The sequence below is a fragment of the Miniopterus schreibersii genome, assembly GCF_964146895.1.
Source record: "Miniopterus schreibersii genome assembly, chromosome: 3".
In the NCBI taxonomy this organism is placed as follows: domain Eukaryota; kingdom Metazoa; phylum Chordata; class Mammalia; order Chiroptera; family Miniopteridae; genus Miniopterus; species Miniopterus schreibersii.
The window spans coordinates 20,031,820-20,058,912 of record NC_138103.1 but is presented as its reverse complement, the minus strand read 5'-3'; the positions used below and the strand labels follow the sequence as shown (position 1 = coordinate 20,058,912).

Sequence of the window (27,093 nt, the reverse complement as noted above, 5' to 3'; positions counted from 1 at the left end):
ACAATAAAGATAAATAAAATAAATAAATAAACCATAAAATTAGAGTTCACATTGATATCAGCAACAGGCAAAATACTTTGGACAGATGAGACTCAACATCAATACTCATAGGTTTACATGTGAAAGCATATTCACATAGTTTGTGTAACTCAGTAATATTCCATTATCACCCAAGTCTGTAAATCCTATTTGGTACACTCTTCTGCAACTGTATCCATGTTAGAAAGATACTAAGAGGTTGAAGTTTTTAAAGCTCCACTATAAATGAATAAAAAACAGGTATTACTTTCTACAGGGGGAAACTTTCAGTATCAAAACCGATTAGTTGTCAATAATTTTAAAATATTTATAATGAGTTAGCAGGGCAATAGACCTAAAAACAAAGAACGCAACATATTTTAACATTTTCATCATATTTAAAGTCCAAGAGTGTCTCACACATGAGACTTCAAATCCCTTCAACTCCCTATTTAAAAAGCAGTTTTCACTGAATGCTGCAGATCATACACACACACACACAATCACCAAACAGGTTTCCACCTGCCAGACCTTCTCAGTAGCCTGCTCTAAAACACAGAGATAATAGGAATCTACATGGTCTTATTCAAACAGCCCACGTTCCCAGGACCCACCTAAGAATCCCAGGTTCCATGAACTGAAACACTCCTAAAACAATCTCCCTCTAACATCTTAAGAAAGCAGGCTGTGGAGAGGAATTAAAAACAATAATAAGAGAGGTGGTTTTTAAACAAATTAAATCACAAAAAGACTTACCTCAGTCAAATATTTAATTATTTTCTTGTCTTACATTCTCTTTGTTAGCACCTTTATTGTGAACCTGGAGGAGAAAATAAAAGTGAAAATTACTTTTTACTGAACACAAGACTTATAGGCATGGTGGTCAAATAAAGCCTCCCGGAGAACATGAAGTCTGAGATATCAGGAAGAACAAAATGGAAGTTACTAAAATGGGATGGTTGGGAAGGAAAGCAAGAGTTGCAAGTGTAATTAAACAACTTCTCCTAAATTTTTCAAGGAGCTACATAAATGACTATATTCAACAGACAGGCTTAAGCCCTGAAGCAGGTCAAGAGCTGGGTTGCTAGACTCAGAACATCTGCACTGGACCCCAGCTCTACTGCTTCCTAGCTTGGTATCTTCAGCATGTCCCGAGCCTCTATGTGCCTCGCTTTCCCTACGTGTATAGTAACAGTACCCAACTCAGAACTGCGGAGGGTTATGTAAGGTAATTCACATCAAGACTTTACAACAGTTGCTGGAACATAATAAATGTTCAATAATGTTAATTACTGCTTTTATTATTACATGCTTTTATATAATAAAAAACCTGCTTCTCATCCTGTACCACCACCATTATTATATTGAGAAATGGCATAATCTTGTCTTCAAGGGGCTTATGGGGTACTGGGAGAGAGAAAAGAGTTACCCAGACATATAAGACAAAAGAAAAATCAAAGTAAATTATTATTCATTTATTTAACAAATGAGAGTCTACTCATTGCCAGGTATATTGCTGAGCATTGTTTGGTGGACAGGATAGACATATTTTCTCTGCACAGTTTCCAGTCTATCAAGGGTCACGCTATAGGAAGATGAGCCACACGAGGAGACAGATACTGTTTTTTACTGGTATGGGGCAGTATGTATCTGAACTGGTAGAAATGGATAGCAGAACATTCATGACAGGAAATACAAGACATCTGGGGAGCCTCACGGTCAGGGTGCGTCCAAGAGGGCAGTAAGCAGTAAGGATGGAAAGCAAGAAGGACCTCAAATGCTGCTCTGAGTCTGTTCTCTGTTTTCAAGTATGCTGATTATCCTCCTCGAATTGAACCACTTAAATTTTAATCTTTCTTTGTTTTAATTCCAATTCTAGTATCTTTTTATTATTTTTCTTCATGGTTTCCTTTTTTTTCCTTTATTTTATTTTATTTTTTAATATATCTTTATTGATTTCAGAGAAAGGAAAGGAGAGGGAGAGAGAGAGACAGAAACACCAATGCGCCCGACTGGGGATTGAGGCGGCAACCTGGGCATGTGCCCTGACCGGGAATCAAACCTCAATCGCCTGGATCCTAGGTAGACAGACGCTCATCCGCTGAGCTACGCCCAGCTGGGCCTTTTTTTCCTTTTAAAGGTGAGAGGGGTAAGGGTAGGGGGGAAAAAAAGAACAATTCCAGCCCATGTTGGCACTGGCGGTGATGGTGAAAGTGGCATTACATGATGAGCTTTACATGTTCTTTTTTTAATTCTCCCAGTTGCCTAACAAACACAGAACTGCTCCTTTTACAGATCAGGAAACTGAGGTTCAGTGAAGTCAAATATCCCCTCATGTCCACAGAGCTAATAAATGCAGACACAAAATTAAACTGCAAGCTTAACTCCCAAGTCTTTCTTACTCTTAGGAGAAAATATATAAGGGATTCCGCAAAATTTAAAGTCTGTTAAAAATGACTTAAAACTTCAGGGTCTATCAATTTCTATACTTACAAAGAAATAAACAGCCTTCATACAGACACTCAAAATCACTTAGAAAAGATAAAGAGTTTACTTACAAAAACAACAAGATAAAATACGTAAGATAAATTTAACAAGAAAGGGGCAAACCCTATATGAGAAAAACTCTTTAAAGCTTCAGAAGGATTCAAGAATAAAATCAAAGAAATGAAAAAATACACACTGTTCTTGGATAGGAAAATTCAACACCAGGAAAATATCAATTCTCCCTATGTTAGTTTATAAATTTAACATGATCCCAATTTTTTTTTTAAAAAGTTCCCACCCCTGAAACAAGACAAAATGATTCTAAAGTTCACATGGAAAAATAAACAAGCAAGAAGTGCCAGGAATATGAAGGGCAACAGGGGAAACTAGCTTTATAAGATATCAAAACACTTTATAAAACCAATAATGTATACTGGTGTAGGAATAGAAAGACTAATGGAATAGAACAGAAAGTTGAGAGGTGTACCCCAATACATCGAGAAGTTCAGGATACAATAAAGATGTATTGCATTCTGAAATAAATGGGTAAGATAACTGGTAGGAATATGGAAAAAGACAAAGTTGAATCTATACATCACCCCTGAACACCAGAATAAATTCTACATGGATCAAAGATTTAAATTAAAAATGAAACCATAAATGTACTAAAAGAAAACAGGGACAAATTCCAAATTCTTGGAGGCCTTTCTGTGTGTGACTCAATCCAGACACTGCAAAAGATTAACTACCTAAATTTTAAAGATACAACTTTTAAGCCTGCTCTATACCAAAATACATGAAAGTAAAAACAAAAACAAACAAAAAAGCAAAGCAAATGACACCTGGGGGTAACTGTAACTCACATCACAAGGGCTAATCTCTAGAATTTACAAGTAGAAATTGACTAGAAAAAAAGCAATGCAAAAGAAAATGCACAAAGGACAGGAACAGATAGTTCATAGAAAAAGAATTAGAAATAGCCTTTAAGTATTTGAAAAGATGCTCAGCCTTATTCATAATCAAAGTAATGCACATTAAAACTACACCAAGTTATCTCTCACCTATCATACTGATATAAATCCCAAGGTTGGTAAATGCAGTCGGTTGGAGAGGCTACGGAGAAACAGGTGCTCTAATGCATTATTTTCAGAGGTTCAAAATGGTACAACCCTGAAGGAGGGCAGCATTCATCAAAATTATAACTGCATTGCTCACTGACTCAGCAATACTACTTCTAGAAAGATATGCCACATAAACACCTTACATATACAAAATGATATGCGTACAAGGTTATTCATGCCAGGGTGTCTGCAATTCTCAAAAAAACTCAAATATGCATCAGTGGAAGCTAGTTCAATAAACAGGCATACAATGGAATATTCTGAAGCTCTTAAATATTTGTTTTCTATACACAAATATGGAAAGATTCCAAAGATATATTAACTAAAAAATGCAAAGTGGCAGAATAATTCACACAGTATGCTACATTTTATATAAAAAGGAGGAAGTGTATACTATTATACTGGCATTTGCTTCTATCTATACAAAGAAACAATAGGCATCTACAGGAAACAAAAGAGGTTTTCTGTGGGGAGAGGAGGAAAGGTTAGACCAAGACAGTTGTTAAGACTCCTCAAAATATGCTATTTTAATATTTAAATATGAACATTTTATTTATACAGAAGGAATTTTAAAGTGTTAAACGTATAACTCATAGAAAGAAGAGAAAGAGAACTACCAATAAATCAGAGTCAAAATCCAACAAGCATTAAAAAAGAGATTTTTCTCTGAAATTAGATATTGACAAGCAATTTTAGTTTGGACATCACTAAAAATTATAAAAGACTATTTTTTTCTTCAACCAGGCCAAAGCATGTGACTATAACAGTTTATTTAAAAGTTATTTCAAGGGGTGAGGAATTAGAAGAGAGAACGGAAGGTGCAATAGAAAGGATGCTTTAATCTAATGGTTCTCAAAGTATGGTCCTTGGACCAGCAGCATTAGCATCACCTGAAATCTGTTGAAAATGTAAATTCTCTGAACCAGAAACTCTGAGAGCAGTAGATAGCAATCCCTATAATACACACTCAATTTTGAGAGCCATTAATCTGGTACGGTGCTTCCCACACAGTCACCTGCATCCCTTGGAGGAGGATCATATTAAAATGCAGATTCTGGTTCAGTAGATCTGGGGTGGGCCCCGGAGTCTGCATTTCTCCCAAGATCCAGGATGCTACTAGTTCAGGGACCACACTTTGAGAAAAACTGACATCCACCTGCGGTAGAAGGTAAGCAGTATTCATGTGGTTGAGTTTCCTATGAAACCTGTCCTCAATATCAGACAGAAAAAGTCCTTAGGTTTCCTGGCTAAGAGATACCATGTAGTCTCCCATATAAATCCAACTTAAGGATGTCCCATTTCAAAAAACTTTCATTTATAAGTGGACCTATGAGCTGTCCAGAATGATAAAAACCGAAAAACCATATTCATATATCTGCCTGATTATACTGTCTGATTCAGTTTACCTCAAACACATTAACCGCACCATCTGCTCGCCATGAAAATCACCAAGCAGTTTGTTTCTTATATTTACAAATACTGATTCTCCATTTGTCCTATATGAGAATAATCTTTATAGGAATCTTCTGAGTAAAGAACTCTGGTTTAGACAGAAAAATCTAGACATGTTGTATATCTTCATTTTGCAAGTCATCCCTTGAATAAAGTTTTTGGTGTTAAATCGATGTGCTGAAATTTCTATATATTCCTTAATTAAACTGAATCTAAGATGCCATCAATTTTCAGACACACTATAGTTGCCAGTTTAAACCATGCCAACTTTAGGATACCATTCCACCTTAGATATGCATCTTTAAAAAAAAAAAATCAATGAAGTTGCTTAATTAAAAATCTCAGACGTATAATAAATTACTTATTTTCATCCATATAGGCATGGATTTTTGCCCATTCAATAATGTATCCCCCATTGCCTAAAAATTGGAACAGTTTCCATATCTATGTAAATCATATTATTTGGTTCAGTTTTGTACAGATGAATATGAAAAGTAGTAATTTGTTTAAAAAGTAGTAAAGGAAAAAAAAAGGAGTGACCTTTTTTATTCTGGAACATATTGGTTGCTCAAAGTAATAAAAATTAATTACTCTCAATTTGGATAATTTTCCAATCCAAAAGTATTCAATGTATCTCTCTCTAATCAATTTAAAATATATCCTTGCCCTGGCCCATGTGCTCAGTGGTTAGAGTGTTGGCCCTCCCACCAAAGGGTGGCTCTCGTTTGATTCCTGGTCAGGGAATGTACCTGCTTTGCAGGTTCGATCCCAGGCAGGGCTGGGGCACATGCTGGAGGCAACCAATCGATGTGTCTTATCTCACAGAGATGTTTCTATCTCTCTCTTCCTGTCTCTCCCCATCCCTCCCTCCCTTCTGCTCTCTCTGAAAAGCAATGGAAAAATATCCTCTGGTGAGGATTAACGAAATATATACATATACACACATATATGTGTATGTGTGTATATGTATATATATATTTCTATTTTGATAACCATCTTTACTTACATGTTTGTTTCCATTGTACCTTTCAAAAGTAACGACCAATGAACATCTTACAAGGAGCAATTTATCCATTCAACAAAAAGGAAAAATAAACCTGCTTTGTAGTTTTAATAAGAGTTGAAGAAATATATAATGTTACACTGTAGCTATATAATAGTCTGAGTTGAACTTTCTTAACTCAATTTGCATTTTCCCCTAAACTGCATCACTAAGTTTCAAGTAAAAAAACAATTTCTAACGAATCATACCAGAAGGACTAAGGATTATATATGACTCTGTCATTTTAATTTTCACCTCTGTACATATCCACATTTTCTAAATTCTCTAACATGGATATTAGTACATAGGAATGAAGGTTATTTTAAAAGAGGTTATATAGTACTAATTTGTATTTTATTTAATTCAGGCCTTTTCAGTTATTTACACATTATTGCTGCCACTTCCTAACTCCATTCTAATCTTGAACTGCTCACCGATTCAAGAGTTTAGTTGCCAACATCTCTAACAAGAATTTCCATTAAACAAAGCAAATTGTTCAGACAGAGGGACATAGGCACTAACCTTGTCTTCCACCTGAGGTTTTAGAATAAGCAATGCAAGTGTCAGTAGCCAAGGGCCTGATTGGGACATTTCAGAAAGAATAGGGAAAAGTTTTTTCCAACAAAAATTGTTAATGTCGGTTAAATTCTGCCCCCTTTTCTGTAATAATTGGAAAGATAATGAAGACTGTTCGTTATAGGGGGTTGGTACTGTCTCCTAAAGAGACATGATTAGTTAGCAAAGTGACTGGAGACACCACTTGCATTTAGTGTTTGGGGGCCAAGATGCTGGACTTCACAAGATGCATAGAACAGACCCATGTAATGACTCATCTCGGTCCTGAGAATCTTTTAAATATTGAACCTACATAAATATATATCCAGCCAGATTAATCACTATAAACTGGCATTACTTTAGGACATAACACTGAAAGGTTGTTTTTCCTTCACTTTTTTTTCTTTTAAATATCTCTTTATTGATTTCAGAGAGGGAGAGGGAGAGAAAGAAACATCAATGAGGAGTCATTGATCAGCTGCCTCCTGCATGCCCCCTACCGCAGATTGAGGGTACAACCTGGGCATGTGTACTGACCAGAATCAAACCTCCATCTCCTGGATCCTAGGTCAATGCTCAGCCACTAAGCCACGCATGGATGGGCACCACTTAAAGATTTTTATAAGATATTATGGAAAACCCATAGTAATTTAGGAGAATATAGCTAATGTGAGGAAAGTTGAGATAAAATAACTAATGTCTTAAAAATCAGTGGCCATTTTTTTCACATTACATATTGTTAACATATAATTGCAATGTCATAAGAAAGCATATCTAAACTAGTGAGATACTGGCATTGAATCCTTAAATTTCAATCTTGTGATTTTATTCATTATTATCAATAAGCAGCAGGAATCCAGTATTGTGCCTCGAAGTAACAGCACCTCAAAGCTTGTGACATAAAAGGTGCTGTACAATGTAACTTGAAAGTATGGCATCCACGGAGGGGTTGTATTAATATATTATGTATGTGTTGATTGAGATAGTCTGCAATTTATCTTGGCATTTTGTCTGTAATTTAATGTATGTGTTTCTCTATTATCATAAACAGGTTATCCCATCACTTAGGTGCCCCCCCCCCCAATGTCTGTCTATATCGCTGGCCCTTCTTTTTCATGTTATAAATAGCTCCTAATACGTTTACCGCCCTTCAATCCAAGTGCATTCATTTGAAGCAGGTGGGAACACCCAGGCACGTGCTCTCTTCTAACACAGTATGTGCTACAATGAAATGGCAACGCTTGTCATAATTGTTCTTTTCGTTCTCCCTTAAACTGGAGCATCGTAAGGATTGTGTGTATTTCATGATACAATTTCACCGCAGGGCAGCCAAGTGGGCTTTATAAACGTTTGCTGCAAAGGAGAAGGGCCTTGGTTCTGACAAGTTTGAGCACCACTGCTCCAAAGAGTGGAATCACGTGCCTAGCAAAAAAAATCAAACTTAAAAAGCTTCCTTTGCCTAACTAAGGCAAGCCTGGGGGCTCCAATATTCCAGTTCTCTTCGCCCTGACACCCCACGTCCGGCACACACCGCTGCTCTAAGCCCGCGTCTGTTCTCCCGCAGGGCCAAACAAGAGTTCTTAGCCATTTGGGGATCAAGGACCCTTTGGGGAATTTGACAAAAGCCAAGGACCATCTCCCAAGAAAGTCACATCCCACGCTGCATTCAATTTCGTAGGGTGAGGAGGGTAGGGGCTCCCAGGCACACCCTCTGCAGCCCCATGGGGACCCGAGGAATACGACTCGAGCCTTAAAGCCCCGCGAGTGGGGGTGGGGAAAAGGGTGGGAGGCCAGGGCGGGCGTGGGCGCCGGAGTCAGGGTGCCCGGGTTTGAACCCCCATTCCACCCTTCCCAGCAGAGAACTTGGGGCCGGGAGCTTCACCTCTCTGTGCGGCACCGGAGTGGAATCGCGCAAGCTAAGTGCCCAGCGGACAGTAAAGGCTCAATGGTGTTGCCACAGCCAGCAGCACCGCGTCTTCGGCGCCATACCACAGCCAGAGGAAACTGAGGCGGGCGCCCCGGTGGCACCCGAGCGCAGGGACTGTCTGCAGGGGGACCTGCCCGGGCGGCCCCGCGGCCCCGGCCCGGCCCGGCCGCCCCGCCCCGTCCCGTCCGCGCGGGTCCCGGGACGGGGCGGACCGGGCGGCTCCGCTGCAGCCGCGGGGCGAGCTGGAACGGCCGCCCGGGACGCGAGCCACCCGCCCGGTCCGCCCCCCCGTCCAGCCCTCGGTCTCCGCCGCTCTCACCCCCTCCTCAGCCCCCAACGGCCGCCACTACCGGCCGCCGCTCACCTCCCGGGTCGCTGCCGCCACCGCCGCCGCCGCTATCGCCGCCGCGCGCGATCTCGCGAGATTTCGCTCCCCTCCGCGCTCCTCCGCGCTCCTCCGCGCTCCCCCTCCCTCCCGCGGCTCGGCGCGCGCGGACCCCGGCCAGGAATCGGCTCCGCGCGCTCCCTGTAAGCCGCCCCTAGCTTCGGGCCTGGCCTAGCCGTGCTCAGCGGCGTGCGTCCCGGTCGCTACATCCGTCCCGCCCACCTCCGTGACGGTGAAAGGTAAAAGCCAGGTGCGAGACGGCCGCCTCCCTCTCACCTGGCCGGCCGGTGCGCGTGCGCATGCGCGCGCCTGGAGCCCGGGACCTGCGAGGCTTCGCTCAGGCTCCGTCCGACCGCGGCCGCGGCCGTGCCAGCAGCCGGCCTGGCAGTGCTCGCTGTGTGCCCAGCACTTTTACAGCTCCCTTTGGGTCCTTGCAACAGCCCCCAAGATATGGGTGTTGCCACGCTCCCCCTTCCAGAGAGGAAGAAACAGAGGCTTGGCATGGTTAAGTCACTAGCCCCAGGACACACACCTAGGGATTGGCATCCGGGGTTGTCTGACTCCCAAGCCAAAGCCCCATTTCCCCCTCCATGACGAGCCCCCCAGGCTCAGTCCCTGTCCTCCCTTCCGCTGAGGGCGCCCAGTCTCAGGGCCGGTCTTTACTTGCCTCCCAAGGTTCACCCCATGAGAAGAGGCGCTTCTTGGCGGCTAGTTGCTACAATCCCTCTGGTTTTTCGGAGCTGCCTTCATGAAAATAACTTCTCGCCCATTACACGAACTTCCTAAGGCCTCCCTGTTCCACACCCTGTGCAGAGCCCTGAAAACTATGTGAATATACTCTGGTCTATCCCCTCTTCAGACCAGGGGCGTTTTGATGGTAGAGAGCACAGTAGTTCTATGGGATGCAGGACATAGAACCAAAATGTGCATGATATTAGGGGGCCCAGGGAACCATGTGACTTCTTAAGGGTAAAATCTTAGAATTATAAACAGTAGTTTCCCCTTACCCAGGGTTTCGCTCTCTGCAGTTTCAGTTACCCGTGGTCAACCACAGTCCAAAAATATTAAATGGAAAATTCCAGAAATAAACAGTTCATAAGTTTTAAAGTGCGGGCCATTCTGAGTAGTGTGATGAAATCTCCAGCCTTCCCGTTCTGTTCTGACCAGGGCATGAATCATCCGTGAGTCCAGCGTATCCACGCTTTCTATGCCCCGTCTCTGTTAGTTCCTTAGTAGCTGCCTCCCTTATCTCATCAACTGCCTCAGGATCATAGTGCCTGTGTTCAAGTAACCATTCCCTCATAGGTATGTATGTATAGGAAAAAACATAGTATATATAGGGTTCGATACTATCCGAGGTGTCAGGCATCCACTGGAGTCTTGGAACATATTCGCCGCAAATGAGGGGGGACTACTTGTAATTGTTTCTAAAGATGAGGGGCTAGCATGGATTGAGGGCATTTCAAGGTCACTACCAATAGTCTTCCAAGTCTCCATAGGAAAATGGAGACTCAGGGAGATGAAGAAATTGGCCTAAGTTTCTGTGTGAGACAGGATTGGAGCCTGGGCCTGAGCTCAGAGCAAAGTACTGCCTTGTACTCAAGTCCCATGAGCTAGCGTGAGCTAGCTGGTCTGGGCCAACAAACTGTTGTAAAATCAGGAGACTTGGAAGTTCTAGTTATCCCTTCACCATGCATCAGGGCCTTACTCAGCCCACCTGACAGTTACATCAATGTCAGCAAACGTCGGCCTGTCCACCCTCCAAGCCTATCCACTCCCTCCAGAAACAATGCCACTCTCAAAGGTCATAGGTGTCCCTCCATGTTCCAGCATCACTCAAAGCACCCGATGGAGGAAGTGAGAGAAGAAAGATAATCACTTCTGATGGCCAGCAGCAAGGTGTCAAATACTACCCCAGGTGCTGTCCATTCATTAACTCATTTAGGCCTCCCCACGACCCCATGTGGAAGGTATGATTATACCCATTTTAAAGTTAAGAAAATCAAGGAACTAAGAGGGGAGAGAACTTGCCAAGGGTGCTCATTTGGTAAGTGGGCTATCCCCCAAACCACATATTTTGACCTTAGAGACCCACAAGGTTCTTCCCTGCTCTCAAAAGCCTGTGTCTTCATGAAACTGAAAACCTAAAAATCCCCTGAGGTGAGGACTCCAGTCTGAGATACTGTATATTTTCCTCTGGGTGGACCTCAATATTCTCATCTAAAATAAGGATATAAATGGGTTGTTGGGATGATTAACCAAGTTAATATTTGTGGAGCATGTACTGAAGTGCCATGTACAGATTAAGCTCTCAATAAATTATAGCTATTATTATCATGGGGATGTCTGTGATATTTTATTCTTTCCTTATCTCAATATAAACTCCAAATCAGTTTTGAGAGATGTGACCTTATCTGCTCAGGCATGGGAATAAAATTAGTTTCTAGCATACTGGACACAATAAGTGTTCTTTAATGGACAACATTACCCCTGTACTTCCTCCTGATCATGGAAAGAGACTAGACTCTTCTGAAGCTCCTCCCAGTTTCCTGGGAGACTGGCAGCTGGTTTTACAAAAGGCTCTCCTTGTATAGGAAAAGTCACCCAAATATTTTTAAGTTGTTGGCAAAATCAAACAAACAAACAAAAGTGAAACTTTTAAGAGAATTTGGCAAAGCTGGGGGTTAATACAACTACAGTGATATCATCATTGGAGGGGAGGTTTTTATAGGAACTGAAGCTGCCACCACCCTGAGGCCACGGTACCCTAAAGTAAAATTTCTACCCTGACACAAGGCACTCACACGTTCCCATCAATGGCAATGTCTCGCTGTGGAAGTGATCCTCACCATGGAGGGGTGGACATAACAGGATCCACTAAAGACATTACAGTTTGACAAACAGAACAAAACAAAACAACTGGAGTGATTCTAATATGCACGCCTCTACAGGCTCAATGTACAGTTCCCAAAAAGCGCTATTAAAATATCTTTTGATCCAAGAGGAATTTTATAAATGCATATAATGGATTCATTTAATGCTCATTCATTCATTAAAAACATTAAGCACTTAAGTGCCAGTTACTGTGTGAGTAGCTATGAGTAAGACAGATCATGGTCCATGTTCTCATCACCTTTATGGCCTAGAAGGTGAGAGAGGTTTTAATTAAATAATTAAACCAATAAGTGTTGAAATGGTATGTGATAAATAGAATGAAAAAGAAGAGCAAATGACTCCCCCCCCCCCCCAGAAAAAGCCTGGGTGGAAGGGTAGGAAAGAACTTGTTTGAATTAAGTTCTGAAGGACGCGTTAGAGTGAACTAGGCAAGGAAGAGAGGGGAGAACATTCCAGAAACAGGGATAGCATGAATCAGCAAGGAAAAGGTAAGTGTTGGTGGCTGGGAAGACAGGAGGATGGTGGGGCCTCTCAAAGCATCTCAGACATGTATGTACCCGGAGCACATGGAAGAGAGGAGAGAACCCAACTGGAGGCAGAAAAGTGACTTGAGGAATGCCATTGGTCCCCATATACCCATTCTGCCCTGTTGGCCAATCCAAGCTCATAATGGAATCCTACCACCTCTGTCCCATCAGTGCTTGGTCAAGGATGACACAGCCATCATATCCCTAGCCGATCTGTATTTGAGGATATCGAACATTATAAAGTCTCAGCACCCCAGATCAGAAATCCAGCTGCAAATCTCCTGCCTCCCTTGCAACTAGGACAAGGGAGATGATGTAGGTCTGCCGGCCACAGGCACCATGTGAGACTGAGCCTGGGTTCTGTTGATGTGACCAGTGGCCAAAGCAGCCAGCTTTGGGGGGGGTGGTTACAGAGTTGAGATCCCCATAGAAAAGCTGCACCAGTGCTGAGTGCTGACAGCAGTGGGTCAGTGGTTGCAGTGAGAGCAGACTGGGGTAGGGTGGCAGCTAGCTCACTAGACCAGGCCTGCAGTGTGGTTTGGGGCATTTTTCCTCGAAGCTTAGCCTCAGGTTCCTTTCTCTAGCCCTCCCAATGATTCTGTGGGATATCCAACTTCCTTTATTACATTCTCCTTTCTGCCTAAACCAGCTAGCATTTCCACCAAGAACACAGACCCTTCTCAAGCCAAAGCCAATTGAAGCCAATGAGACCTGGAGAGAGGCTTTCTAAGGTTAGTGACCAGGGGAACTTTCTCTGCTGTGAGAGCCTGAGAAATCCAGCTCACTCTTCCTGACTGACATGGACCTCAGTTGCCAGCAATGGCTCTTCCCACAACTGTGGGATAAGATAGGGCCTGCACAGCACAGAGCAGAGCGGAGAAACCAAAGGACCCTGGGTCCTTAACGACATCAGCAACCTGCTGGTCTGACCCTAGACCTACAAGGCCCAGATGCCCCCTTCTCTGAGCTGATGCATGTGGTTAAATCAACTTGAGTTGGCTTCTCTGCCCTTTGCAGCCCAAACATTCACACCGGTGCAGGGAGGAAAGGAGCAACTTATGGGGAACAGGCATGCATTCTCCCTGGCTGTGTCAGGAGCCACCTCAAATCCTGGGCGACTTTTTACATCTATTCTCCCCCAACACACACACACACACACACATACTGCCACCAATATCAGTACCACTCAGGTAAGCCCCACCTGGCTTCAAACACTTCATTCAAGAAAACACATCCTTCCTTAGCCCTTCCCAAATTTTGATCATTTCTTTGATGGGCGCCATGTGGTTCTGTTACTTGCTCAGCTCACACATCTGGTAAGTGGCAGAGCTGAAGCTCTGGAGGCAGTCCAGATCCTAATGTTTAGCCACTACATTTAATGCCATGTACCATCTAACCTCCTTTAATTAAAAAAAAAAAAATTATGGCCTTCAGCCAGGGGGGAAAAATACAAAAGGAGCTCAAATCCAACTCCATATTTGCTACCTGGCCTTCAGCAAGCTTCTTAGGTCTCACTTTGAAGTGAAAATGAAGCTGGTGATGCCAGCTCCGTAAAGTCTGCCAGTCATCTGTGTTGTTTGCCTGTGACTTCTGGCTTCCCACCTTCTGGGCACAGTCAGGATTGCACTTCCTGGTCCACTTGGGTGGGGTCATGTGAGTGTGAGTGGAGGGAGTATGTGTCACTTCTGGGCTGCTGCTCTATTGAGCAGAGTCCCCAGCCAATCCATCGTGAACATATAATATAAGCAAAAAAAACCCCTAAACCTTTATTGTTTTAAGATGCTGAGCATTGGAGGTTGATGGTTGTCATTGTACCTCCAGGCTACAGTCCTGAAGATTCTGGTGCCATATGTCTGGATGGGGCCCAGACCTCTACAGTTTGGGGATTCCTGATACACCGGCAAGCCTAAGACCCTTGCTAAACTATTGGCCCACCATGTGATGGTGCTCTAGGAAAAGCGTCTATCCTTGAGGGCCACATAGGCTGGGCACGACAGGTGAAGAGACAGAAGAATGACAATGCCGACATGAGTAAGTGATCTGAAACCTGTGAAATTAAGCAAGAATATAGCGGTGCTCTGTGAAGTATAAAGCTGTATGTGTGGTAGAAAGTAGACTTGCATCCTGGCAAATTCATTCGTCAGCTCTGTGACCCAAGACCAGGTTCTTAGGCTCTCTGAGCTTCGGTTTCCTCATCCTAGCAGACATAGTATCATTTGTCTCTGTTTTCCAAACATGAAAAATTGACACTCAGCAAAGTTCTAAAAACCAGCCCATGGTCAGGCAGCTAGTAACGGGATGCACTGAAATTCACCCCCAGGCCCTTCTGTATCTAGAGCCCATGTTCTTAAACGCTGGGCTTAGTTGGTTCATACAAGGTCCCTGCTTATCTCTCCAATGATAGCTCCTGTCTCCCTTTCACCTACCATCTTATCTTCCAGCCACACCAAGCTGCTTGTCATTCTCGGCCTACACCGTGTTATTTCATACCTCCTGTGCTTAATATACCTTCCCTCCATTCTGACTACTCTGCCTCCAAACACCGGCGGAACCCCTGGGCTCACTTTGGTGACCCCATCCTTGGCTCTGTGACCATCCCCCACCATATGGTCCTGCAAATGGCCTTGCATGTGCCTCCATCAGTAGACTGCAGCCTTGTGGATGGTCTTTCTCTAGACCATCTGACTAGCATTGTGGGCACTTGTGCTAAAGCATCTGTCACAGCTACCTGAAAACAACCAGCTCAAGCAAATCCAAAACCCTACAGCTTATAAGACAGACCCTCCCAAGAAGACCACAGAGCAAAGTATTTCAGAGAGCAAGGCTGAGCTGGCTCATGGCTCCAAGATAAACACTGCTTCTCACAGAGAGCAAGGTTCAGGATTTTAATGCAGCCTTCACCGCTTTGTGGCTCTGTGACCCCAAGCACCATACTTAATCTCTTCTAAGCCTCAGTTTCTTAGATACAAAATGGGACTAATGACAGTACCTGCTTCACACAATTGTTGCGAGAGTTCAATGAGATAGAATGTGCACAGTAAACTTATGCACACTGCCTGCCTCATAAGGAAGAACTGAATTAAATTCCAGCCACCTTCACAGCTGTTATAATTGTCATCATTGTCTACTTATTGTTATTATTATTATTATTATTGCTACCACTACTACTCAGCGTGTCCCCATAGCTATCATTATTACTCACATTCTCCCTCCCTTTCTTCCAGCTCTAGGTGACTTTGCTAAGCATTCCTTCCAGGAAAGGATAGTATTCTTGGAATTCCTGAAATGAGTTCTTCATTGTCTCAATGATGGTTCAGTGCCCACAGTGATTTCACACCCCTGGTGCCCCCAGGAAGCTGCCCAGTTGGCTCCTCAGGAAGTTTGTGTCTGCCAAGACCTTTCCATGCAGGCTTCCTGGATACAGATAAGAAAATCTGAGCTCTCCCGAGGTTGCCCCTCTCACTGACTCGACGTCATCTCACTCTGGGGTATTCTGAGTACAGGCCTGGTCAGCCCAGGCCACTGCGAAGGCGGCCCCCACCCCTGGCTATGGGAGTGGCAGGATCCCAGTCAAACAGGCCTGTGGGCTTCTGTACTCATTGATAACACTAAAAGGAATAATACCTGGAATGGGCTTATTTCTTTCTAGAAGAGTCAGGCCTTTGAGTTTCAAATAAAAAGTGCTCCATTACGCCATCAGAGTGAGCAACTCTTGCCCCTCCGAACTTATCTTCCACGTATCCGGAGCGTGGTGGGCAACATTTGGGTTTTCAGTAAAGCATTCCTTGAGGTTTCATGCGGAAGAGCTCCAAGCTGTTATGAAAGGACGGAAGAACAGAAAATTCCCCCAGGAACAGGGAACCAAAGAAAAAAACCAAACTTCAGACAACAAAATAAAGGAAAATGTAAACTTGGCTTTTCTAATAGAAAAGAGTCTGAAGACCCAGCCACGAAAGGTTTCTGCTAAGACCTGCTATTTGGTGAGAATTCACAGTCTGTGAAAAGGGAAATAAAGATGGGAAGTCAGAGGGAAAGAGAACAGCATGTATGTTGGGAGGGGAGGGACAAAAATCAGTGAGGAGATAAGAAAGCAGCCAGCAAGAGGCAAGGTGCTTCCCGGAGCAGACAGTAGTCCAGGTAAGAGGACCATTGGGTAAGATTTCTCCAGGGGGCTGGAGCAGAAAACAGGAAAACTTTTTTTTTTTTTTTTTTTTTTTAGAACCATGTTGATACACAACTGCTCAAATAAATTTGCATTCCCATCTCAACTGACTCATTTGGCTGGAACAATGAGCTCACATTCCAGAGCCTGGGCTGACCCTCGTGCACCCCACTGCCGATAAAACATAAAGGGTGTAATTAGTGCTTTTTGCACCAAGAAAGACCATGCAATCTGCTGGGTTCTCTTTTGTCTAGCTTTTGACAGTAACATCTAGTAATGCTGTGTTCTCATGTCTGCCATTTCCAGGGAAGAAAGCATAAGGCAGAAACATTTTTTATAATTTATCAAGATTTAAATATCAGCCCTTCAAAACAACAACAACAAAATTATAAATAATAAAAGTTATAAATAAGGAAGGAAGCAAGAATGACCCTGTGGTGATAAATTGAAATCAGTAGTGTTTGCTATGAAAAATGAAAGTTTTCTTAAATATCTAGAGAGATAGATACAGATATAAATATACTAGATGTGTGTGTATGCATGGATTGGTATACATAATATATTTCCAAGCTCTCAACACTGAGAGGGCCTAGAAGCAAGGATTCCCCAGTAGCAATGAGCACATTTGCCACCCAAATCTTGGTTTCTAAACACCATTTTCCAATAAAAGGAATCAGGGCTCCTTAGAGAAATAGTTGGTTCCAGAGCTGGGGGAAGAAAAGTACAAGATGGACCTAGAACAAGAAAATAGGGAATTGTGGTGCCAGAAAAGAGGCAGATGCTCAAAAAAAGTTGGGGGCTTGTTGAAAATATATGGGAGTTAACCAATGGCCAAAGCTGGAATAATTTGCACAAAAAATAATGATGGTATTGGATTAAAGCTGTAGAATAAAATAAATACCCATGATTCCATATTAATTACAGACACCACACTAATCAAGTGATTGAGGTTAATATCACTAGTAATAAGCCATGTTGTTATGAGCCCCTGATATAAGTTAATGAAAAGGGCACTTCACCTCTGTGGTACCCTTCCCCAGAATCCCTGTCACATAAGAAGAAAACATCAAACAAACCCAAACTGAGGGATATTCTACAAAATACATGACTAATATTTTTTTAAGTGCTAATGTCATGAAAAACAAGGAAAGACTGAGGAATTGTCACAGATTGGAGGAGAGCAAGGAGACATGATGACTAACTGCAATGTGGGACCCTGCACAGAAAAGGACATGAGAGGAAAACACTGGTGAAATCTGAATCAAGTCCATGGGTTGGTTAATGTTGTACCCATGTTAATTTCTTAGTCTTGGTAATTGTACTATTGTTATAAAAGACACTGACATTGGGAGATGCTGGGTGAAGAGTGTATGGAAATACACTGCTGTGTCTGCAACTTTTCTGTACATCTAAAATCATTTTAAAATAAAAAGTTTTTTAAAATGAGGTGAAGTTTCCTGGTTATTGCTGATAGGATTTTCTAGGAGCAACCTAGAAACCATCCATTCCAAAACTGGTAAAACTGTTCATCACTGTTACCCCAATAAATTTAATTGTAAAAACTGGTATAAGGAGTAAGGCCCTTAAGAGCTATCCAATTCTTGGGTGAGAAAGATAAGGGGGAGTTTCCCTCAACAACAAATGCTTATTAAGTTCTGCACTGGGCTCTGGAGAGCTTACCATCTAAGGGACATGGTCCCCGTCCTCAGAGAGCTTACTATCTAAGGGAGGAGAACAGGCCAAACGTAAAGTACAAAAGATAAATAAAATAACTGTGAGCTGTGACAAATGCCCTGAAGGAAATTAATGAGGAGACTGACACCTAAAGAATGAGAAGGAGCGAATGAGAGAAGAATCCCAAGCCGAGGGAACAACACGTGCAAAAAAACCCTGAGCCAGGAAAGAGCTCGGTGTGTTTGGGGACATGTGGCACAAATGACCATGAGTATTAGGCCATGTGTTGACTGAGAATAGAACCCTAAATCCACCACCACCACCACATCTAGTGCCACCATATTTCACGTGGCCCTCCCAGCAATCCCGCCAGGGAGAGAAGAGTGAACCCATTGGCATCACCACCAATACAAGCCCCTTCCAAATGGTGATAATAAAACGGAGTGTAATCATGTGCTGTGTTCTAAATGTTTGTGTGCCCCGCCCCCTCCCCGCCAAAATTCATACGTTGGAACCTAGTGTTGAATGTGATGGTATTTGGATGTGAGACCTTTGGGGGCGATTAGGTCATGAGGGTGGAGCCCTTATGAATGGGATTAGTGCCCTTATAAAAGAGACCTCAGACAGCTCCCTCACCCTATCCTGCCATGGGTGGACACAGTGAGTAGACAGCCATCAATGAACCAAAAAGTAGGCTATTACCAGATACCAAATCTGGTAGCTCCATGATCTTGGACTTCCCAACCTCCAGAACTGTGAGAAATGGATGTTTGTTGTTTAAGCCACCTACTCTGTGGCATCTTTGTGATAACAGCCCAAATGGACTAAGACACCAGGCTAGTATTTTAAGGTTGGATGAGGGCATGTGGCATAACTCATATCAGTGGGGAAATTAATCTCTATGCTGCTCTTTTCTCCTGGCGAAACCTGATCAGAGAGGAAGAGACCAGACTGGACGGCAGAGCACATTCATGAGACAGGAGACGTGCAAGGCAACGTCCAGAGCAGAGTCTGAAATTAGTTTAGAAGAAATGAGTTGTTCTGATAAGAAAAAAAGTGGAGAAGAATATTTGGGGTGGGGAGAGTAAAAGAAGGGAGGAAGGGAAAGATACTCAGGGGACCTTGAAGGAAGATACTTAATGCTCACTTACAAGTTGTTTGCATTGAAAACTCCTTCCAGACTCCCAGACACTTGTAAAGTCTGCCACACACTCAGATATGGTGTATCCATGTGTGTCTATATGTCTGTCTGTGTGTATGTGTCTCTGTGTCTGTCTTCCTATGCATGTATGTGTGTGTCTGTGTGTCTCTCTGTGCATGTACTTGTGTGTATCTGCTGTGCATGTGTGTGTCTGTGTGAGTCTGAGTATGAGTCTGTAAATGTTTCTGTCTGAGTCTGTGTGTATTGCTGTGCCTGCCTACGCTTGGGTGTGTCTTTATTTCTATATGCCTCTGTGAGTTTGTGTGTATGTCTGTATCTGTGTGTCTGTCTATGTCTGTGTGTGTGTGTCTCTTTGTCTTTGTCACAGCAGGGGACTGAATGCCTGCAGAGTGAAGACAAATGTATTGCCACAAGAGCCAGAGAGAGATGAAGAAGTGGGCAGAGACAGGAGGAAGTCAAGGCCCAGACGACAGTGGGAATGTAAGGCTCCAGGAATCAGATGACATCTTTGCAAGGCCATTGGAATTTCCCCAGGACTGGGAATGCGGGTGGGAGTAGCAAGTCAGGTTAGTATTATCTAGAGACTTCAAAGGGCAGGGTGGCCTCCCCCCCGAATTGGCACCTGGCTTTCTGGTGTGTTATCTCCTTTTTGCAGCTGAGAAAACTGAGTCTTACGGGTAGGACTTTCATAAGACTGAGGAGAAACACCCACGACTGATCTTCCTGGGTAGACTGACCCTTGGCTGAAAACGGTGAATCACGGAGTGAGAAAATCATCCCTCTTTCAATTTGCTTTCAATCCTGCTGAGAAAGTTTCTTGTTGGTGCTACTCTATCTTTCCCTAATACTTGCTAATCTTTTTTTAAAGAAAACATTTTTTTCTTTATTATCAATCAAGAGCATCCCAGTCTCAGGCACACCGACTGGGATATATTCCCTCATGGCTTTACATAACCACAGCTCTACAGGTACCTGATGTTACAGCAACAGAATAATTCTAGGATATTCGGGAGTCCATGTGGCTGTGTTCTCAACATAAATGTGATGGTGTGGAAGATATTTTTCCATTTGGTAGACATCTTAATTTTTGTTAACTATTTTGGGAGCAAAATATGAATTGTCCAACTCATTAGAAATGAGTATTGAAGTCCTCCTGAGCTTTTAAAAAATTCAAGGCTTTTGTGATATTAGGGATACATTCAGGAGAGGTCTTTTGTTTGTTTTCTTGCTGTTAGTTTTTACTTCGCAAAAATCCAAACCTACAGAAAAGTTGCAAGAACAGCACAATAAACTTGCATGCTCTTTACCTAGATTCACCAACTGCTTACATTTTTACCAAGTTTGCTTTCTTTGTGTAGGTACGTGTGTGCTGTGTCTGTGTATGTGAATAAATGTGTGTGTATATATACACACATATACATATATATACACACACACTTTTTTTTTAATCCCAAGGATACTTTTTTCCATTGATTTTCAGAGAGAGAGAGAAACATCGATGTGAGAGAGACGCACTGACTGGTTGCCTCCTGCATGAGCCCTGACGCGGGCCGAGGACTGAGCCTGCAACCGAGGCACATGCCCTTGGCTGGAATCGAACCCAGGACCCTCAGTGCACGGGCTGAAGCTCTAACAGTTGAACCAAACCGGCTAGGGCCACACAACACTTTTTAAAAAAGCACTTCAGAATAAGATGGCGAACATCATGATCTTTTCTTCCTAAGTACTTCATGACTCTCCCAAGAACAAGGACACTTCCTTACATAGCCATAATATAGTCACTAAATTCAGGAAATTTCATATTGATACCATGCCAGTATCTAATATGCGGTATCTAATATTCCAAGTTTGCCAATGTTCCCAATGAAGTAATTGCAGAATTTTTCTGATCCTGGCTCCACTCCAGGATTCTACTGCATATATCTGTCATTTCGCTCTAGTCTGATTTAATCTGAAGCAGTTCCTCCATCTTTCTTAGTCTTTTATGTCATTGACCAAACTCCCTTTTTAACAAAGGGAAACTCAGGGCTTTGAACTAGGAACAATGTCCAGCTAGAATGTAATCGGCTTTTGTTTTCTCAGTATTTATCTTTCCAGTTATCTTCTATTTATGGCAAGTAACACTGGTTTCTTATTTATGGTAACAATATATGGTTTTCTTAAAATTTTTTAAATTTAAAATGTGAATTAATTTAAAGGGAAATATTAAGGAAATGATAGAACAGGTATGTAGATCTAATTCAGGACCTCTTAACCTCAACCCTAATGGCATTTGGGGGCAGATAATTCTGTATTGTGTGGGGCTGTCCTGTGCAATGTAGGATGTATAGCAGCATCTCTGGTCTCTACCTACTGGATGCCAGAAGCATCCCCCGCACTCCCTCTGGTTGTGATGAGCAAAAATATCTCCAGACATTACCAAATGCTCCCCTGGGAGGCAAATTCGCTTGGTTAAAAGCCACAGATCTGGCCAAAAAACATGAGAGTGGAATGTGAGTGGTCGATGCTGGGGTAGAGCGCTCCCCTCTTTCTAATTCAGCTCAAATGACGTCTACACTCGGCTTGGCCTGTGCTAGGTACTGGGGGGAGGGGGGTGGCAGAGATGAGCGGGACACAGTCCAGCTCTCCGGGAGCGGCTGTGAAACACAAAGGAGGCGAAGGAGGTCCAAGGGGCAGAAAAAAGTAAACCCGAGAAAAGGAGCTTGGAAAAACTATACCATCACCTAGAATTAAGTCTCCTAAGCCTCGTGACTCTCACAGCAGTTCTTCTGCCCCAATAATTCCTTTCAAGACATGAATCAGATTATTTCGCTCCCCTGATTAAAAGTCTCCAGTAACCTCCCATCACATGTCAAATAAGATCCAGCCTCCTTCTAGGACCTAAAAGGCCTGTACAGTCCAGCTCCTGTCTTCCCCCTTGGCCTTTATTCTTCGGGCTCATTATTCTCATGCTCCGCCCTCTCTGGACCTCCCCCCCCCCCCCCCCATGGTCTCACCATGCTTGTTTCTGAAGGAGACTCTGCTTTGCCACGTTCTCTGTGTAACATGCTCTGTCCCCAAGTATTTGCAGGGCTGGCCCCTTGTCATCGGGTCCCCTGACCGTGCTCTGTACAGGAACCCTCTCTCCCGTAGTCCTGTTTGATTTCTCTTTAGTGACCATCCCAGCAGAGGTGGCCACCTGCCCCCGATCTGGCCAATGAGAGACGCTGGCACTCTTTCTTCCCCCTATTCCACATTCCTGCTGCCTCACAAGGTGATGGCCGGAGCTGTGGAGCCATTCTAGGGCCATGCAAATATCTGATTCTTGAGTCACAACCAGCACCAGCATCTCTTACCATCTGCTGTTCTAGGGAGTAAAATAAATCCCTAGGGCTTATGCCACTGTAATTGGGTTATCTGGTACTTGTAGTCAAAAGCAGCCCTAATTAAAACACATTGGAAATGACTGTTAATTTAGCTGCGTGTATTTGTTCATATCCCTCCACTAGACTCTAAGTGCCATGAAACAGGAATTCATATGTGTCTTGGTCACTAAAACATCTTCAGCCCCCAGGCAAGTGTCTGACTCATGATAACATTCAATACCTATTAACCAACCTGTTCCCTCACATATAAAATAGAGAGTCACAACACCGTGAAAGATTGTAAGGATTAAATGAGTCAATGCACATGTTTAGTGCTTAGAGCAGTGCCTGGCACATAAGCATTACTCAAAGGATTGCTATTATTTATTGACTTAATGGCCTAATTAAAGTATGAGAGAAAGGGTTCCTTCCCTGAGTGCTCTGCAGCAGAACCCTTCCGCTCCTTCCTTCTCAAACCGAAGCTGTGTTTACTCGGTGCTGACAAGTCAGGCTATTGATTAAGAAACATGACCGTGGCAGTTGGAAGAAATTCACACCATTTACGGTGAACTGCCGGATTAGCACCTTCACGGGGTGGAGAGGGAGACAGACACTGGCACACAAAAGGGCAGCGTGCATAAAGCCTGGCATATTCCAACGTTCAGGCCAAGAAATGCTGGAAATGAAATCCAATATGAGATTTTGATGCTGTGCACCGTGGGAAGCACACAACTGTGCAATGCAACTGGGGCTCAGCCGAAGCCACTTAGAGGTCAATTGGAGGTTATAGGGACAGAGATTCAAAATTGGGGTTAGGGGTGTGGCTAGAGCCCACTGGGGTCAAAGGGATTCATTCATTCAGTATGCCACAAAATATTTATTAAGCATGTACTACGTGTCATGCAAAGAGGGATCTGGCAAGAAACAGTGAGTACCGCTTTGGCTATGTGACTCCAAGGGACCTAACAGTCTTTCTTCACTAACTGCCTTGCAACCAAGTAGATCCCAGGCCAAACTACAGATCCCATGTGACACAGCTCATGATCAACACTGCACTACCAACTAACATTTCCCAGTACTTCCTCTATACTAGATACTATGTTGAGAACACTTTACCAGCCATGGCAGAAACCATTTGCTACGAACCTGCTCAACATCCATTTCCTTCCTCCTAACTAACAAAAATCCTCACTTTTATTCAAGTGGCACCAAAGAGCACTTATCCCTGAATAAAACTAGCACCCAATATTTATTATTTGCACCCAAGCACACATCCTAATGAACACAGGGGCCATTATTTTATTTATCTCTCAGGAGTCAGTGAGGTAGGGGTTAATATCATCCCCATTTTACAGTTGAGCAAACTGAAGTTCAGAGAGTCTAAAGTCAGACAGCTTCTAGCTGGTGGAGGTCGAATGTAAACCCAAGCGGTTTGATTCCAAAATCTACACTCTTTCTATTCTTTTGGTGTCTTTGCATGTGAACAGAAGCACATGCCTCTAACTTAACCCTTGGAATAGGTCAGATTTTCAAATATCAGCCGACGTACATTCCCTGATCGTCAGCTGGCTCCCCTCCTTGAACTGCCTGCCCCCCCACTCCCGGGCTAGTGGAGCGCAGAGTGTGGGAGAAGAGGGAGAGAGGCGGGAAGCAGTCAGCTGCGCCCCAGTACCCATCTAGGCAGCTCCTAGAAGACTGTTAGGGGGAAAGCCAAAAGCAGAGAAGCCTCTGCATCATTTCCCATATGGGATTCCAGGAAGAGACAACATTAAAATAAAATCAGTACACAATATGGTTAGGCAGAGGGAGGGCTTCAATTCTGCATCCAGAAGGTTCTGTGTGCCTGGGGAGGGATACAGAAAGTAGCTCCCAGTGCCAGTGGGTGAGATTTTGCTGTGAGAGGGTGAAGTGGCCCTGAAATGGAGAGCTACGAGGTGACTCTAGATGACTTGGGGAAAATGAATGTGGCAGCCAGACCCCACAGCGAACTTCGGCACTAGGAAGAGCTGAGGAGGGCTGGTCGGCTGGGAGGCACCCTGAGTGGGCTGAGCTGACTGCCAGCTGCCTAGGAGTCCACCAGCTGCAGACCCAACAACCACAACCTGCTGGAACCATGGACTATGAGGATAAAATGAGGAAGAGGGCCATGAAGGAGCGTGACATTGGCCACACGCTAGACATGGGACTTCAAAACTGGTCCTCCCTTCCATTCAGCTGTTTTGTCATGGATGCTGCCATCAGAGGTGCCCAGAGCTGCTGAAACCTGGATCGTGGCTCAGTGACAGGACAGAGACAAACAGGCTTCATTTTAATGCTTGGGCAGACCCTGGACTTCGTTTCCTGGGTCAGATTCATTATGTCACCAACTGGTGTTTATTGGCACTTAGTAGATTGAATGAATGAATGAATGAATGAATGAATGAATGAATGAATGAATGATAAGGCCTTTGCCAGGGACTACGGGAGTCATGAAAAACCTTTAAGATGATAAAGAATGGAGACATTCATAGTATTTGAAACCATACTACAGGAGAGAGGAAATAAGGAGATTTCCTTCTTCAACACAGAATTGAGGGGGTTTGAGAGAGAAGGCCAACCAGGGCTGTAGCAGATAGGAAAGGCCTTACACCGGACATGGCCACCAACTAGTATCATGTGAGGCTCTGGTATGCTTTTGTCAGCATCACCTTAATAGCAGAGGGAGTCACTTTTCAGTCTCAGTTCAGATGTCACCTCCTCCAGGAAGACATTCCTGATACACCCAGCCTGGTTTAGGTGCCTACTCTGTGCTCCTCTCTAACACCACCCTGTATATGCTCATCTGTTAATTGTGGTCCTCTCACTTGAACATGAGCTCTTAGAGACAAAATTGCATCTCATTTCATCTTCCTGTGTCCTTAGCATGTGGTCTGACCCAAGGTGGGCTGTGAGGAAATAATAGGAACCATTTATTGAGTGCTTCCCAGGCACCTACCCCTGTACTATGTACTTTAGCTACCAATGTCCTTGACTTTCTCAATAACCTCAGGGGCCAGGGTGGCCCTATTTTTACATTGTACAGTAAGAAGGCTGAGGCTCAGAAAAGCTAAGAAGCTTTCTAGCTCTTCCTTCTTTCTGCATCCTTCCCTCTCAGAGAGCCTGTCCTAAATTCTTGAGGTTTGAGAACAGCGTGGAAGCTCAGGGTGATGGGGCAGTCTGGCTGGTGGGTGGCTGGGTGTGTGGGTAGGAAGATGGAACAATAAAGAAAGAGCACATGTTAGCAATTGGTATCTGTACCACATGCCAGACACAATGCACTCTCCTAGACCACCCGAGGAGAGATGGCTAGTGGCCTCTGAGTGGGGGCAGTGAACCCGGCCCTCTCCAGGCAACGTCTGCTAACTGATTTGGAACAAATGGATGCAAGGGAGTCTGTGCTGTTAGGTGTATGGTGCTTCTGGCAGAAAGAATTGAGGGAGAAACAACCTCAAAATTCCAGAAATACTTGTGGAAGTGTACAGAGGTGAGTGACATGGGAAGCACACAGTGACATGAAAATATCAGCTCCAGGGGCCAAGAGGAAAGAAAAACTCCACCACACTGTTGCTCATCCACTTTTTAAAATCAATTCAAAGAGGGCCACAATTTTTTTTTCTGAGGAAGCCCAGACAGACTCCTAAAGTCCCCCAGGGAACCTGTTCCTTTGTAGCCTTTCCTGGCCACACTCTGGGCTGCCCGTAAATCTGACCCTGTCCATGGCCAGGAGGCTGCTGGAGCTTAGAGACTCACCGGAGCAAACAACTTCACGAAAACAATCTGTCCCATAAACAAAGTCAGTGGAAAGCGTCCAGCCCCACACAATAGAGCTAATCTGCTGGGCACATATTTCCCGTCCGGGGTATTAGCTTAGACACCGCTTCCTCCTAGGTGGAGGTAACGCCACTTGGCCTGCAGATCCAAGAAAAATAAGGCTCGTAGATTCCTCACTCATCAGAGGCACAACAGGCAGGAATTCAGAAGCCAGAAGCCACTTTCCCCCCTCCTTTATTTTCTTAAAGAACCACAGCAAGTTTAAAGGCAGGGTCACACATTGGAGAGAACAGGGGCACACGGGCCACATCACTCTGGGTTCTGATTTGGCTGCACCACTGACTAGCCCTGTGCTTTGGGGGAAGTGATTTAATTTCCCAAGACAATAACGTCCCCTGTTCAAAAGCAGTGTGTAAAGATGTCCAACCTTACTCATACTCAGGGAAAGGGAAGATTAAAATGTTGATTGGCCACTATCAAAAACCCAGAAAATAACATGTGTTGATGAGAATGTGGAGAAATTGGAACCCTTGGGCACTATTGGTCGAAGTAT

General features: G+C 43.7%; 1 protein-coding gene across 8 annotated transcripts in view; it reads right to left on the bottom strand.

Annotated features, from left to right (window-relative positions):
- The window catches only part of MRTFB (myocardin related transcription factor B), a 262,736-nt gene that overhangs the window by 174,869 nt on the left and 60,774 nt on the right, over positions 1 to 27,093 (bottom strand). For 4 of the 8 annotated variants that reach the window (XM_081133188.1, XM_081133193.1, XM_081133189.1 and 1 more), the window contains exons 1-2: positions 8,967 to 9,033; positions 775 to 838 (exon numbers count right to left, since the gene is read on the bottom strand). The gene's annotated coding sequence lies outside the window, so the exon portion shown is untranslated. Of the gene's footprint in view, positions 1 to 774; positions 839 to 8,966; positions 9,034 to 27,093 lie in introns of those variants that run through there. The other 4 variants (XM_081133191.1, XM_081133187.1, XM_081133195.1 and 1 more) reach the window with 1 other exon arrangement.